General features: G+C 37.6%; 1 pseudogene; it reads left to right on the forward strand.

Annotated features, from left to right (window-relative positions):
* The first annotated feature begins 633 nt into the window (after positions 1-633).
* LOC128618753 (uncharacterized) lies at positions 634-752 on the forward strand (annotated as a pseudogene).
* The last annotated feature ends 15,224 nt before the right edge of the window (positions 753-15,976 follow it).

Genomic DNA, 15,976 nt, shown 5'->3' on the forward strand with positions numbered 1-15,976 from the left:
GTGGAAGCCTGGCTCTTTCATTGATCAAGAAGACAAGAGTAATGCTGTGTTTGACTTGAGGTTGCAACTTGTAATTCCTACTTCCAAGCAGGGAAATACAAAGAAAACACGCCCTCAACTTGAAATTGCCATTCGTCAACAGTGGGAAGTCTTCTCATCTACCAGTTCCTTCCCTGTACATGGAGTGACATCAAGTCAACATGACAGATTTAGAACTCAACAAAGTGGCACTTACCTTAGTAGTTATTTGCTTTAGATCAGGGTTGTCCAGTCTTATCCAGAATGGGCCAGTGTGGTTGCAGGTTTTCATTCTAACCAAGCAGAAGCCACACTTTGATCTGCTGATCTTGGCTTTCAATAGACTAAACAACTGGAATCAGGTGTAGCCCCTGTTAGATTGGAATGAAAACCTGAAGATTGGACGACTCTGCTTAAGACCAATCAGCATATAGACATATTCGCTTATTAAATATAAAACATTGACTATATAGATAGCGGATTGTGGAAAATGTACACCTCATCACAGTTTGGGATAAAGATTGAATATTTCTTTGAAAGGGACCCAATCAATCAGTCAGTCCAATTCAAGGTTTGTTACACTATTTAAATAGACACCATTTGATAGAGTCTATTGCTTACGGCCATACCACTCTGACAAAGCCCGATCTCATCTGACCTCGGAAGCAAAGTAAAGTTGGGCCTGGTTAGTACTTGGTCGGGAGACTAAATGGGAATACTAGGTACTGTAAGCTTTTCATTTGGATAAGTGCTTTAATTATCTCTGCACAACATCCTCTTTTGGGATAAAGATTGGATGCAGGTTTGAAAGGGACCCAATCAATCAGTCAGTCCTATTCAAGGTTTGCTTACACTACTTAAATAGGCACCATTTGATGGTAGCTTTTGCTTATGGCCATACCACTCCAACAGCACTAGAGTGTAGCACAACAGAAGAAGTGTGTTGGCTGCAGTAGGTGAGAGAGGCTCACCAAAAGCTTGGTGTTTATTTTCATCTGTGTTTATTTTATTTATTTTTTTTAATCCTCCCCACAGTACGGGCTGTTTGGGAGGAGGTTAAACGTAGTTTGTGTGTTTGTTTAAAATTGATGATTTAAAGTCAACAGATGAGGCAATGGCAGGAGAAACATGACATGGACATGAAAAAGGACCGGATAAACGACAACGAGATGGGAACAAAACAGAGAAAGAAGTCAGCATGGGAGTGTACACTAAAGAAGCTACAGTCACTGTGGATTTGGGAAGTGTCAAAGATGCATGAGCAGAGGACATCAAAGCGGTGACAGAAAGAATTGGAGAGGGGAAAATCCTAGTGGTGAGACCAAGACAATCAAAGAATATGAGGCGACACTCGAAAGTGAAGAAGATACAGAAGAGTTAATGGACAGACTGAATCAAAGGTGAAGTGTGTGAAGTGAAAAGACTACAGAACAGGGATTATGTGGTCTCCTTCATGCATCTGCCTGTTTATTTGGATGATGAGGACATTCTAAAAAAGCTGGAGGGAATCCCCATCTCTAAAATTAAAAGGAGAATGTATCCGGGCAAAAACATTGAGGATGGGACAAGATTTGTCAAAATAAGGGTCCCGAGAGAGGTGACGTCCCTCCCGTATAGCACTAAGATGGAAACGGCAGAAGGACCGCAGTACTTCCGGGTGATGCACAGTCACCAGGTGAAAACTTGTCGTCTGTGCATGAGCCCGGATCATGTGGTGAAGGATTGCCCTAATTTTAAGTGCTATAAATGTGATGAGAGGGGGCACTTTGCAAGAGACTGCAACACAGTGAAGTGCCCGGATTGCAGAAAGTTTTTAAAGTGTGAATGCTGGATGGAGAGCGAGGAGGGAGAAGAGGAGCAGATGAACGGGCAGAGTCATGAAGGAGACAGCGAGAAGTAGCAAGAAGAAGAAACCAGAGGAACACAGGTCAGTGACATAACAGAAAACACAGAAAATGTAGAACAGACGGATGAATGCGACAAACAGAACGTGCAAATAGAACAAGAGGGAGAAATCTGGACACAAATAGACATGACTGAAACTTTGCAAAGTGCATTGGACAGAGCAGAACAAAAAGAACAAAGGAGTAATGAACAGTGTGCTGAAAATGAAAGTGAAGAGGGGGAAGAAATGGAGGATAAAAGTGTGAAAACTATGAAAAGGCGGCGATCGATAAAGGTAATGCCAAGCTTGGAAGCTGCCAGAAAAAGAGTGATTAAAAAGGATGCACTTAAACATATATATATATATACACACACACTAAACAAATATAGGAAATATAGGAAATCTCTTGGCGATGCTAGAAAAATCTATTTCTCCACCTTAATAGGAGACAACAAAAACAATTCTAGATTCCTTTTCAACACAGTAGCAAAATTAACTAGGAATAAAACCACTACAGAGAGAAACACTCAATCATTAAATAGCAGTGAAGATTTCATGAAATTTTTCATTGATAAGGTTGAAAATATTAGACGTGAAATACAGGCCATTAAATTAAAACCGGTCAGTACTGTAACAAACCCATTACATGACAATGTAGCAATATCAGATCAATGTTTAGAGTATTTTGCTCCGCTTAGAGAGACCGAACTAGCTACATTAATCTCTTCAGCCAATTCATCAACTTGCATACTAGATCCCGTACCTACATGTTTGTTTCAACAGATTTGTCCAGGAGTAATTAAACCACTTCTAAATATAATCAATTCTTCCCTAAGCACTGGCCATGTACCTAAATCACTTAAATTAGCAGTTATTAAACCCTTGATTAAAAAACCTGATCTTGACCCGTCTCAATTGTCCAGCTATAGACCAATATCAAATCTCCCCTTCATCTCTAAGATTTTAGAAAAGGTTGTAGCAAAGCAGTTATGCTCATACTTAGATAGGAATAACATTCATGAAATGTATCAGTCAGGGTTTAGACCTCATCATAGCACAGAGACAGCATTAGTTAAAGTAGTAAATGACCTTCTACTGACCTACGATCAGGGTTGTGTCTCTCTGCTTGTGTTACTCGACCTTAGTGCAGCTTTTGATACTATAGATCACACTATTCTCCTTGATAGATTAGAAAATGTTGTTGGTATTAAGGGAACAGTCCTCTCCTGGCTCAGGTCTTATCTGACCGATCGTTATCAGTTCGTAGATGTAAATGGTGAATTCTCCATGCGTACTGAGGTTACTTTTGGAGTTCCACAGGGTTCTGTTTTAGGCCCACTGCTCTTTACTTTATATATGCTACCCCTAGGTCAAATTATTCGTAAACATGGAATTAGCTTCCACTGTTATGCTGATGATACACAGTTGTATGTTTCAGCGAAGCCAGAGGACAGACAGAAGCTTAGTAAAGTTGAGGATTGTGTAAAGGACATTAGACATTGGATGTTAACTAACTTCCTTCTACTTAATTCTGATAAAACAGAAATACTTTTATTAGGCCCACGTGTAGCTAGAAGTAATCTTTCTGATCACATGGTTACTCTGGATGGTCTTTCTGTTTCATCATGTGCAGCAGTTAAAGACCTTGGAGTGATTATTGACTCCAGCCTATCATTTGATGCTCATGTAGATAATATTACTAGGATAGCCTTCTTTCATCTCAGAAATATTTCTAAAATAAACATATTGTCACTACATGATGCGGAAATACTAGTTCATGCATTCGTCACCTCTAGATTAGATTACTGTAATGCCTTACTGTCTGGATGTTCCAGTAGGAATATAAATAAGCTCCAGTTAGTCCAGAATGCAGCTGCTAGAGTCCTAACTAGAACTAGAAGGTACGACCATATCACACCGATATTATCAATACTGCATTGGCTCCCAGTAAAATTTCGCATTAACTATAAAATACTTTTATTAACCTATAAAGCACTAAATGGTCTCGCGCCACAATATCTAAGCGACCTTTTGGTTTTATATAATCCGCCACGCCTACTTAGATCAAAAGATGCAGGCTATTGGACGGTACCTCGAATAGTGAAGGCTACAGCAGGGGGAAGAGCTTTCTCTTATAGAGCCCCACAGTTATGGAACAGTCTTCCTATTAGTGTTCGGGACTCAGACACAGTCTCAGTGTTTAAGTCTAGGCTTAAAACGTATTTGTTTACTCAAGCCTACCCTGACTAGATTCTGTTCTACTACTTCGCAGTCATAATTATCTTTTTTCTCCCTCTCTCCTTTCGCCGAGCCCCACTCGAATTTATGGAGATACTAGAGATCCAGATCCTTTCTGCCTCTGGATGGAGCTCAAATCTTCTTTAATTCCAGACTGCTGGGACTACGGCTGCTCCTAAGGCCATACAGACTTCATATAAATCCATAATGAACTTTTTCACACTATCTGTTGTTACCCAGATGAGGATGGGTTCCCTTCTGAGTCAGGTTCCTCTCAAGGTTTCTTCCTCTTAAAACATCTTAGGGAGTTTTTCCTTGCCACTGTCGCCACTCAGTGGCTTGCTCAGTTGGGATAAATTCGCACCTTTAATATCTGTATACCATGTTGATATTTCTGTAAAGCTGCTTTGAGACAATGTCTATTGTAAAAAGTGCTATACAAATAAAAAATTGAATTGAATTGAAAACATGAAAACAGATATGAGTGTCTAAAGGATTGGAGCGGATTGACTGAAAAGATGAGTGATGTACATTTTCCTCTGTTTTAGGATTTTAAGAATTGTTACATTTAATGCAAGAGGACTTTTAAATGTAAGAAAATTTGAAAAAGTACAAGAAATGTGTAAAAAGGAAGATGTTTTACAAGAAACTCACTAGAGAGATGGGTATATAAGTGAAATAAGGAAAAGATGGAATGGGGGAATATTTTATAACAATGGCGATGATAAGTCTGGCAGAGGAGTAGCAATTCTAATAAAAGAAAATAGAGATGGAACATGTAAAATAGCATATAAGGACACATTTGTGAAATGTATGGAAGTAGAGATAGAATATGAAGAGAAGAAAGTAATAGTGGTCAATGTACAAGCACCAACAGGGGAGCAGGAAAAGAGAGAGTATTTTAAGTTTTTAAGGGAGTTTTTAAAGAAGCACAATCAAGTATTATAATGGGGGATTTTAATACAGTGTTTAGTAAATTGGATATGGCTGAGGGAATGGTTTTTAAAACTGACACAGGAAAAGAGCTAAAATTACTGATGGAAGACATGATTAATATATGGAGAGAAAGGAATGAAAAGAAAAAAAGAATACTCAAGGAGGCAGATAGTCGGGAATTTTATGCGCAAAACAAGAATTGACTTTGTTTTATGTACAAGGAACATAGAAGGTTTTATAGAAGGGATGAGGTATGAAGAAACAAGCCTAAGTGAACACAAGCCACTTTTTATGCAAATAGACTGGAGTACAGTGAAAAGAGGGCCAGGGGTATGGGTCTTAAACACAGGTTTTAAAGAATGAAGAGTATGTTGAAAAGATAAAAGATATCATTGAAAAAGAAAATGGAATGTATGTGGAAGATAAGAGTATGGTGGGAAAATGTGAAGTATGTAGTGAAAAAATTTACCATAAAATATTGCAGACAAATACAGAAAAGTAAAAAGAATAAGGAAAGAGAAATAAGAATTAAATGAGAAAGAAAGAGATATACAAAAATTAAAAGTAATAGAGGTAAAACTGAAAGAAACTGAAGAAAAGAAATATCAATGTGTAAGGTTGCGAAGCAAAGCAAAGTATATAGTGGAGGAAGAAAAGTGCACAAATTCTTTTTAGCTCTAGAAAGGAGAAAGCTGAAACAAAAAGGGGAAAATGGAGAAGTAGTAGAAAAAAAAGAGGAAATTTTGAAAGAAATAAAAGCATATTATGAAAAGCTATTCATTAGAGATGGAGTAAAAGAAGAAGAAAAAGTATCACTATTGAAGCAAATAAAAACAAAAGTAGGAGAGGAAGATTAAAAAAAAAGGATGTGATCAAGACATAAGAGAAGAAAAGATCAAAAAAGCTTTAAGTGAATTAAATAGAAAGAAAAGTCCAGGTATAGATGGTTTGGGGAGTGAGTTTTATATTGTTTTAAGGATTTTATAACTAGCACCTTAAAAGCATAATATGAAGAGGTTTTTAAGAAAGGAGAGATGAATCAAAGAATGGGATTGATGAAGTTGATCCATAAAAGAAAAGGAGAAAAGGGTAGACCTTAATAACTACAGACCAATTACAATGCTCAACACCGATTTAAAGATTTTGGCAAAAATTTTGGCAAAAATTTTAGCCAACAGATTAAAAGTAGTAATGCATATAGTAATGTATAATTAAAACAAATCAAGTGTACAGTGTAAAAGGAAAATATATAGCAGACAGCAATAAACAAAAGATATGATCAGGTACATGAAAATCGAAAACAGAGAAGGCTATGTAATTAGTTTAGACTTTGAAAAAGCCTTTGACAGGGTGGAACATGATTATTTATTTGGAGTTTTAAAGAGTTTTGGTTTCGGAGAGAACTTTACTGAATGGATTAGAATTTTATACAGAGGCGCAATAACGAGAGTTAGCAGTCTGTAAAATGGCCAATAACAAGGCCACTGGGCCTGACGACATACCATCAGAATTGTGGAAGAGGTTAGGAGAACCAGGAGCTTATTTCCTGACAACCCTTGTTCAACAAATTTCCTGATGATGGCATTCCAACTGCATGGAGAAAAAGCTACCTAGTGCCTTTGTACAAAAACAAAGGTGACATAAGACTCTGCCGGAACTACAGAGCTATAAAACGGATATCACACACCTTTAAAATCTGGGAACGGGTAATAAACAGAAGATTGATGCATCTAACTAAGGTCACTGAAAACCAGTGCAGATTTGTTGCAGAAAAATCAACAACCGATGCTATACATTCGATTCAAATCCTTATGGAAAAGCATAGAGACAACAAGAAAGATCTACACATGGTGTTTATAGATTTAGAAAAAGCTTTTGACCGTGTTCAGAGACCACTAGTATGGCAAGCTCTACGATCACAAAAAGTGCCCGAATGTCTCATCAATATAGTGGCCGACACGTACGAAGGCGCAACCACTAAGGTGCGTTGCACCGCAGGAATCAGCGACTGTTTTGAAAGTGAAAGTAGGAGTTCATCAAGGTTCGGCACTCGGCCCCCTACTTTTTAAATTGGTGATGAATTACGTAACAGCAGAGATGCAACATTCAACACCCTGGGACATTCTCTACACAGATGTCGTCCTTAGCAGCGAAGACCAAAAAGAACTCCAACAACACCTGGAAGATTGGAGAGCTGTACTGGAAAATGCTGGCCTTAGTTATAAGCAGACAGAAGACCGAATATATGTACTGCAACTTTTCAAACAGTAACGAACATTACACAATTTCGCACCAAAACTCCTCACTTAACTCAGTCACCAATTTTAAATACCTCAGGAGCATTCTATCTAGCAATGTTTCTATTGACGCAGATATCACGAGCCGTGTGAATATACAGTGAGGGAAATAAGTATTTGATCCCCTGCTGATTTTGTACGTTTGCCCACTGACAAAGAAATGATCATTCTATAATTTTAATGGTAGATTTATTTGAACAGTGAGAGACAGAATAACAACAAAAAAAATCCAGAAAAACGCATGTCAAAAATGTTATAAATTGATTTGCATTTTAATGAGGGAAATATGTATTTGACCCCTCTGCAAAACATGACTTAGTACTTGGTGGCAAAACCCTTGTTGACAGTCACAGAGGTCAGACGTTTCTTGTAGTTGGCCACCAGGTTTGCACACATCTCAGGAGGGATTTTGTCCCACTCCTCTTTGCAGATCTTCTCCAAGTCATTAAGGTTTCGAGGCTGACGTTTGGCAACTCGAACCTTCAGCTCCCTCCACAGATTTTCTATGGGATTAAGGTCTGGAGACTGGCTAGGCCACTCCAGGACCTTAATGTGCTTCTTCTTGAGCCACTCCTTTGTTGCCTTGGCCGTGTGTTTTGGGTCATTGTCATGCTGGAATACCCATCCACGACCCATTTTCAATGCCCTGGCTGAGGGAAGAAGGTTCTCACCCAAGATTTGACGGTACATGGCCCCGTCCATCGTCCCTTTGATGCGGTGAAGTTGTCCTGTCCCCTTAGCAGAAAAACACCCCCAAAGCATAATGTTTCCACCTCCATGTTTAACGGTGGGGATGGTGTTCTTGGGGTCATAGGCAGCATTCCTCCTCCTCCAAACACGGCGAGATGAGTTGATGCCAAAGAGCTCCATTTTGGTCTCATCTGACCACACCACTTTCACCCAGTTGTCCTCTGAATCATTCAGATGTTCATTGGCAAACTTCAGACGGGCACGTATATGTGCTTTCTTGAGCAGGGGGACCTTGCGGGCGCTGCAGGATTTCAGTCCTTCACGGCGTAGTGTGTTACCAATTGTTTTCTTGGTGACTATGGTCCCAGCTGCCTTGAGATCATTGACAAGATCCTCCCGTGTAGTTCTGGGCCGATTCATCACCGTTCTCATGATCATTGCAACTCCACGAGGTGAGATCTTGCATGGAGCCCCAGGCCGAGGGAGACTGACAGTTCTTTTGTGTTTCTTCCATTTACGAATAATCGAACCAACTGTTGTCACCTCCTCACCAAGCTGCTTGGCAATGGTCTTGTAGCCCTTTCCAGACTTGAGTAGGTCTACAATCTTGTCCCTGACATCCTTGGAGAGCTCTTTGGTCTTGGCCATGGTGGAGAGTTTGGAATCTGATTGATTGCTTCTGTGGACAGGTGTCTTTTATACAGGTAACAAGCTGAGATTAGGAGCACTCCCTTTAAGAGTGTGCTCCTAATCTCAGCTCGTTACCTATATAAAAGACACCTGGGAGCCAGAAATCTTTCTGATTGAGAGGGGGTCAAATACTTATTTCCCTCATTAAAATGCAAATCAATTTATAACATTTTTGACATGCGTTTTTCTGGATTTTCTTGTCGTTATTCTGTCTCTCACTGTTCAAATAAACCTACCATTAAAATTATAGACTGATCATTTCTTTGTCAGTGGGCAAACATACAAAATCAGCAGGGGATCAAATACTTTTTCCCCCTCACTGTAGGGTGGCTGAAATGGAGACGTTTAACAGGAGTGCTGTGATAAAAGAATGCCAGCGCAAATCAAAGGCAAGAGTTACAAGTCCGCTGTGAGACCTGCTTTAACATACGGTGCTGAATGCTGGCCACTTAAAAAACAGCAGACAGAAAAGCTAAGTGTAAATGAAGTGAGAATGCTGAGATGGTCTGCAGGAGTGACACGCCGAGATAAGGTTCCAAACCAATACATCAGGGGCAGTTTTAAAGTCAGAGCACTACCTGAAAAAATGACTGAAGCACACCTACGATGGTACGGACATGTGATGAGAAAACCAGAATACCACATGACCAGAAAAGCGCTGGAGCTTGGTACAGGAAAGAGAAGCCGTGGAAGACCTCACCTAAGATGGAAGGATGTTATAAATAAAGACCTCGCTAGAGACAATATAGACCCAACAACGACCCAGAACAGAGCAATCTGGAGACAAAAGATTAGGAGAGACGACCGCAAGTAGATATGGGAAAAGGCCAGACAAAGAAGCAGCGCGATAATGAGAGTAAAATGTAATGGGTTTTTAATACAGTGTTTTAAAATAAAAAGATCCATAAGACAAGGATGTCCACCATCAGCTCTTTTATATTCACTAGTTTCAGAACCACTAGGACTAGCCATAAAGCAAGAAGAAATAATAAAAAAAAAAAAAAAGGTGTTGAAGGAAGTAGAGAAAAGGACAAAATATTTCAATATGCGGATGATACCACAGTGATTGTTAAAAAAAAGTCATGGAAATTGTACAGATGTTTTGTAAGGGATCAGGAGGTAAACTAAATGAAGAAAAAAACAGTATGAGATTTGGAGGTGTGACAGATTTAACAAATCATTTTACTTTCAAAGAAACAAGAAAAAGATATTAGGTGTTTTAATTGGGAAGGATGAAAAGAAAGCGAGGGAAACCATGAGGGAAGACATTAGGAGGTATTGAAAGAAGACTGAATTTTTGGAAACTGGCAAACTTTCTGTGGGCAGAAAGAAAGCTGAAAAAACGATTTTTTTAGATTTTTTATGGGACAGGAAGCCACCAAGAATCACATACAACAATTTAATAGGTGCAGTGGAAAGGGGAGGGAGTGGGTTTAATAGATGCTGAGCAAAGGAAAAACAGTTTGAGATTGAAAATAATAATTAAAAAAAAAAAAAAAGTTTATGGATGAAAATAAAGCAGCATGGAAAAAAACAATGGAATATTTTATAAACAAATGTGGGAATTTTAATTGGGGAGATAATATTTTATGAATGAAAACAAACAACTGGATGATGGAAGGGTTACCAGATTTTTATAAGGAAATGGTGAGCGCCTGGGGGAAATTCTTAACCAATGTACATTTTAATCCCCAAGGCAGAGAGAACGTTTTAAATCAGCCTTTATTCCTAAGTAACAGCATTTTAAATCAAGGAAAAGGGATTTTTTAAAGAAATGGTGGGATGTGGGAATCACAGGAGTTAGAGATGTATTATTTGAATTTAAAGAAGGGTTTTTACCTGTACAGTGTATAGTAGATGCAATGGAGGAGGCGAAAGAGGATTTTAGCAGACAAGAAATAATACTAATAATAATAATAATAATAATAATAATAATAATAATAATAATTTAAAAAAGGATGATGTAATCAAAAAAGCAATACTCAGAGTGGATAAAAAGAATTGAAAGCATGGAAGAGGGGGGGGGAACAGGAAGAGATGTGTATGTGAACGTGGGAGAAAAACTGGGTGCTTTTAAAGAATGTACAGTAAAAGTGTTTTATAGCCTTTTTAGAGATGGAGTTAAAAAATCTATTGTTAATGGAGTACTGGCAACAGAAATTCAAAAGATCTTACAGAAATTCGAAGATCTTAAAGAAGAAAGTATATGGAACAATATGAAAGGGATGATCATAGAAACAAAATTAGAGAACCTAAATTAGAGTATTTTATCAGACATAAAGTGATATTTACCGATGTCCTACTGAACAAAATAGGAATGGAGCAAAGTGCAACATGTAAAGTATATAATGATGAAGTGTTTTTACACTGCAAAGAATTGAAAGATTTTAATGCGAAATTTAAGAGAATAATTGAACATCTGAGAGGAGAACAACATGAGAAAGACATGGAATGGAATAAGGTGATGTTAGGAGTGGATAAAAAGTGGGGGGTTTTTTTATTTTATTTTTTTTAAACACCACCACAACTGATCAATCTGCTGTGATATTGATAAAAAGTGCAATATGGGAGAGAAGAGTTGTGGCAAAAAGAGAAAAAAAAAAATTGTAATGGATGTAGAGTGTGTGTTTAAAAGAAAAGTGGAAAGATATGTAGAATGCTTTTTTTTTTTTCCCAAACAAGAAAATAAAATGGATGATTATTATAATGTTTTTACACCAGACGTATGTAAGGTTTTTAATGATTTACACTGGAAAGTGCCAGGACAACAAGGGTAATTTTATCATTACAGGAATAGAAGCGTTCTAGGTTTAAAACAGTCGTACCATAAAAAATAAATATTACAATGGATATAAATAAATGTTTATAAAGTTTGGATTTATTATTTAAAAAATATACGTATATTCTGATGTATTTTAATGTGAAAATTATTTATGTTGTAATATGTTTTTAATGGAATTTAATACTTTTAATAATTTTTTTTTTTTTTTTTAAAACAAAAAAACAACAAAAATCTCATCTGACCTCAAAAGCAAAGTTGGGCCTGGTTAGTACTTGGTTGGGAGACTGAATGGGAATACTAGGTGCTGTAAGCTTTTCATTTGGGAAAGTGCTCCCTCATTGTTTATGCAACGTACTGGTGCTTAGACTTCACACAAACATGTTTTGCGTAAAGTGATTCTCCGTATTTGCAAATCACTCCTGACGTGAAAGGACACATCATCTTGTCTCATGTTGATGATGCTCTGACGTCCGTCTGAGGAAGCTGCTATAGGAAGCAGGCATGCAGCACGACTTTGTACTCTCCCTCGTCTAGTTTTTATTTTTTCCATCGGTCACACATGGCTTCTTAGTTTTGCACGACGTCTGATGTCTCCACAGGTCATTTTTCCTGAACATTCTAAAACAATATGGGCAAGGCAAATAGTCCTTAAGAGAAGCTTTATCAGACGGCTGCTTCCAGGTCACTATGTCCTCTGCTTTTTTTCAGAACTTTGGTATCGTGTTTAAAGTCTCCTTTATTGCGCAGCTGTTCCAGAAGACCCTTTCTTTCTTTTGATCTTAATGGAAAGCTGAAGGCATATGCCACATCTTTGACCTCGATATGCTTTCTCCTCAAATACCTCGATATCTTTAATTGTGATTTGCCACAGTAGAGGCAATAATGTCTTTTGTCCCATGCTCATTTATGGTCTTCCCTTTTTGTACAAATTTTTAGGGTCACAGTTGATTTGCCTTTATTTGTTTTGTTTATCTCAAGTTGTTTGTGTCTTTTCAGATAAATTCTGTTTCTTTTGTTTTTCTGAATGGTGCACTTCCCTCTTTGATCATCATCACTCAAATTTGTGTCTGGACCTTCAAGATATTCTTTACTGGACAGTTTCTTACGTGAAGAACCTTTGTCTGGGCTCAAATCTTCCACATCACTGGATGATGATGACGTACTGTGTTCTGGATTGTAATCTGGGTCTAATACTGCGTAGCTGGATAATTCAGATTCCAAGGAATCACTCTCTGGTTCCTCATGAATATCGTCCAGCTGCAAGTTCAAAGTATAATCATCATGAGTTAAAGTGTAACTTTAAATAGACACTTCACCACCATTATTTTGACGATGGACTATCTGACTTACTGATACTAACCAAAGTCAGTTGTAAATGTGTATTATAACAGTACATTACCAAATTAACACAACAGTTACCGGGCTTAGCTGACCACTTTTATTAAGTGAAAGGACATGACATTTTAATTTCCTGTGCAGAAATATTTCCGTTGCTTAAGCAGCTTCAAACTACAAAAAAAGTCTAAAACTACAATGATGAGATTAAAATGCATGTTTTGTTCTTCAGGCTCTGAGTTCCAGCACATCCAGCATGAAAAAATAAAGGTCCAAAAAAAAAAAAAAAAAAAAAAAAAAAAATTTAAAGCTTCTATTTCTAACGTTCAGAAAACCCTTGTTTCTCTGCGTGTAGCTATTAGCCAAGTGAACTGCACATATACAGTGTCTCACAAAAGTGAGTACACCCCTCACATCTTTGTAAATATTTGATTATAACTTTTCATGTGACAACACTAAAGAAATGACACTATGCTACAATGTAAAGTAGTGAGTGTACAGCTTGTGTAAATTTATCCCAGATTCCAGATCTGGGATAAATTTCTATCACCACATTATGTTGTTTCATTTGCAAAATTCCTCCTTAAGATTTTATTACAATTACTAACAACTGCTCAAAAGATTTTCTAAAGGCACATACCTCTGTTGAACTTTCTTCCATCGTTTCCTGGACACCAAAGAGAAGATTGAAAAAATTATTACATCATTATATCAGTTTAAACAAAATAATTCCAATCACAGGCAACAATAAGGCAATACAGTAATGCTTTAGTACCTCATTCATCTTTTTACATGACAATTAAGACCTTAAATATAATGATATACCACATATTGTGATTTATACAGAATATGTATGGATATAATTTATATCATTTGGTCACTTGTTCATTTTTTCAGAGAAGCCATTGTAAAGAAACAAATCCGTCCACTGACTCGTCTTGATTATACTGTCAATTTGTTCTTAAACTTTACTCTAGTCCATCTCGAAAGTTCCATGAGTCTCTGACATACCGATAGCTTCCATATGCATACCACAATCACTATAACAACCCCCACCCCGAAAAAATAAAAAGCTATAAATAAAAGCTATTTATGTTTACCATAAAAATACCCATAAGTGAGGATCATAAAATCTTACCTACACTGTAAAGGTTTGTGAAAATCAGCTTGCACAATGATTATGATGAAATCTCAGCCACTCCAATCTTCTCCTGAACCGCTCCAGGCTTCTCCTGAACCTCTCCAGGCCACTGCTCAAGGCATCCATTTTAGGTCAAGATGCACGTGCACCGCACATGCAGGTGTAGGGGAGGGGGAGGGGAAGGCGTGGCTACCAATTAAGGCCTCACTGAAGGCAGCTCAAAGTGCATCACAATATTCTCCAATTCTCAACTCTGACTCACAGGCTTAGAGTGTTTGAAATAAAGGATGGTTGAAGTTTATTAATGCAGTTAACTTAAAACCTAAGTAACACCTAAATTCGACTGTATGTATATCAGTAGTGCAAAAAGTAGTCTGATATTTTAACTACAAGAGTACAACATTGAATTAATACTGTTACAAGCCATGCATTTAAATTTGAACTTAAGTAAAAATACAAAAGTATAAGCAAAAAACATGCTTAGCACCAAAAGTATAAATATGCGTTATGCACAATTCAGTAATTAAATTACTGGATTTTAATTATTGATGCATTCATTTTAAAAATCCTTTTAAAATTGCAGATTGTAAAGGTGGAGCTAATTTTCAGATATTATACTGTCTGAAATGTTCTTGGAATGGAAATACTCTAAACTAGTAGTCCTACCTCAAAGAAGTACCTCAATACTGTACTTAATTACATGCCCTATACAAATATATTTACAGCACCCTCCACTAATATTGGCACCCTTGGTAAATATTAGCAAAGAAGGCTGTGAAAAAAGAAGGTATTGTCGTGAATAAAATCAACCTTTTAGCCTAGGTCAAAAACTTCAGAGACAGAGAGTTTAGTAGATGTCAAAAAGTAAACAAACTTTATTGAAAATCAATAAAGTGTGACAGTCTGCAGAGTGTCTGAATTATGCATACACAAACATGTCTTTATATACCTATCTCCACAGCATAGTCTCTGTAGGTGGGGTTTTGCCTTTCCTCGTTGAAAATAGACCAATCTTCTTTTGCCACAATTAAATATTCATGTCTATGTGTTATCTTAAATTTGTGGAGCATGCGCAGTTAGTTGTTTTTCTTGAAAAGGTTTCATGAGGACAAGGTTTCTTTTACAAAAAAAGGTTTCACACAGGCTTGTGTGTCTTGACCTTGACTCCCTTCTTAGGCCTCAATGAGCATCTGTCTGTCTCTAACGGTTGTCCCCACTGATATCTACCTCCTTTCCCGAGGCCCTCTCCTAACTCCCTAATTTGTATCTGCCTCAAAGTTATTTACTCACGCATGCGAATATCTACTGCCAATTTTTATTGCTGTGGAGACAGGAGCCAGCTAATACAGAAGAACAATTGTTGTGCACTGAAACACAGAGTTCATTCAACTCAAATCCACTCAGAATATAACCTGATCAAACATTGTTCTATGGATTTAGATTATGCTTCTAACCGTTGATTATACATATAGATGATGTTTTTTAACCAATATTGATTATACGATAATGCTCAAGTAATAATTCTAAATGTTGGTTACATATTGAATTCACTTCATTAACATATCCAAATGTCAGTTGCACATATTGTTTGCACTTCATAGATATTTTCCATAGTATAAATATGAGGTAACACATAGGCCACATTCCCTTAGTCATTAATAACAACGACCCAGGACAGCCAGGAACCTTGGGTTGATTTTTGATGACGGCTTGACCTTTACAGACCACACATCAACAACTGCATGGTCCTGTAGGTTCATTCTCTACAACATCAAGAGAATCAGACCCTATCTCACCGAACAGGCTACACAGCTACTAGCCCAGGCTCTTGTCATATCAAAACTGGACTACTGCAATGCACTACTCTCGGGCTTCCCAGCAGCTCCATCAAACCCCTTCAGATGATTCATAATCATTCAGCAGCATGCCTCGTCTTCAACCAGCCCAAAAGAACCCATGTCACA

The sequence above is a fragment of the Ictalurus furcatus genome, chromosome 14, assembly GCF_023375685.1.
Source record: "Ictalurus furcatus strain D&B chromosome 14, Billie_1.0, whole genome shotgun sequence".
Taxonomy (NCBI): Eukaryota; Metazoa; Chordata; class Actinopteri; order Siluriformes; family Ictaluridae; genus Ictalurus; species Ictalurus furcatus.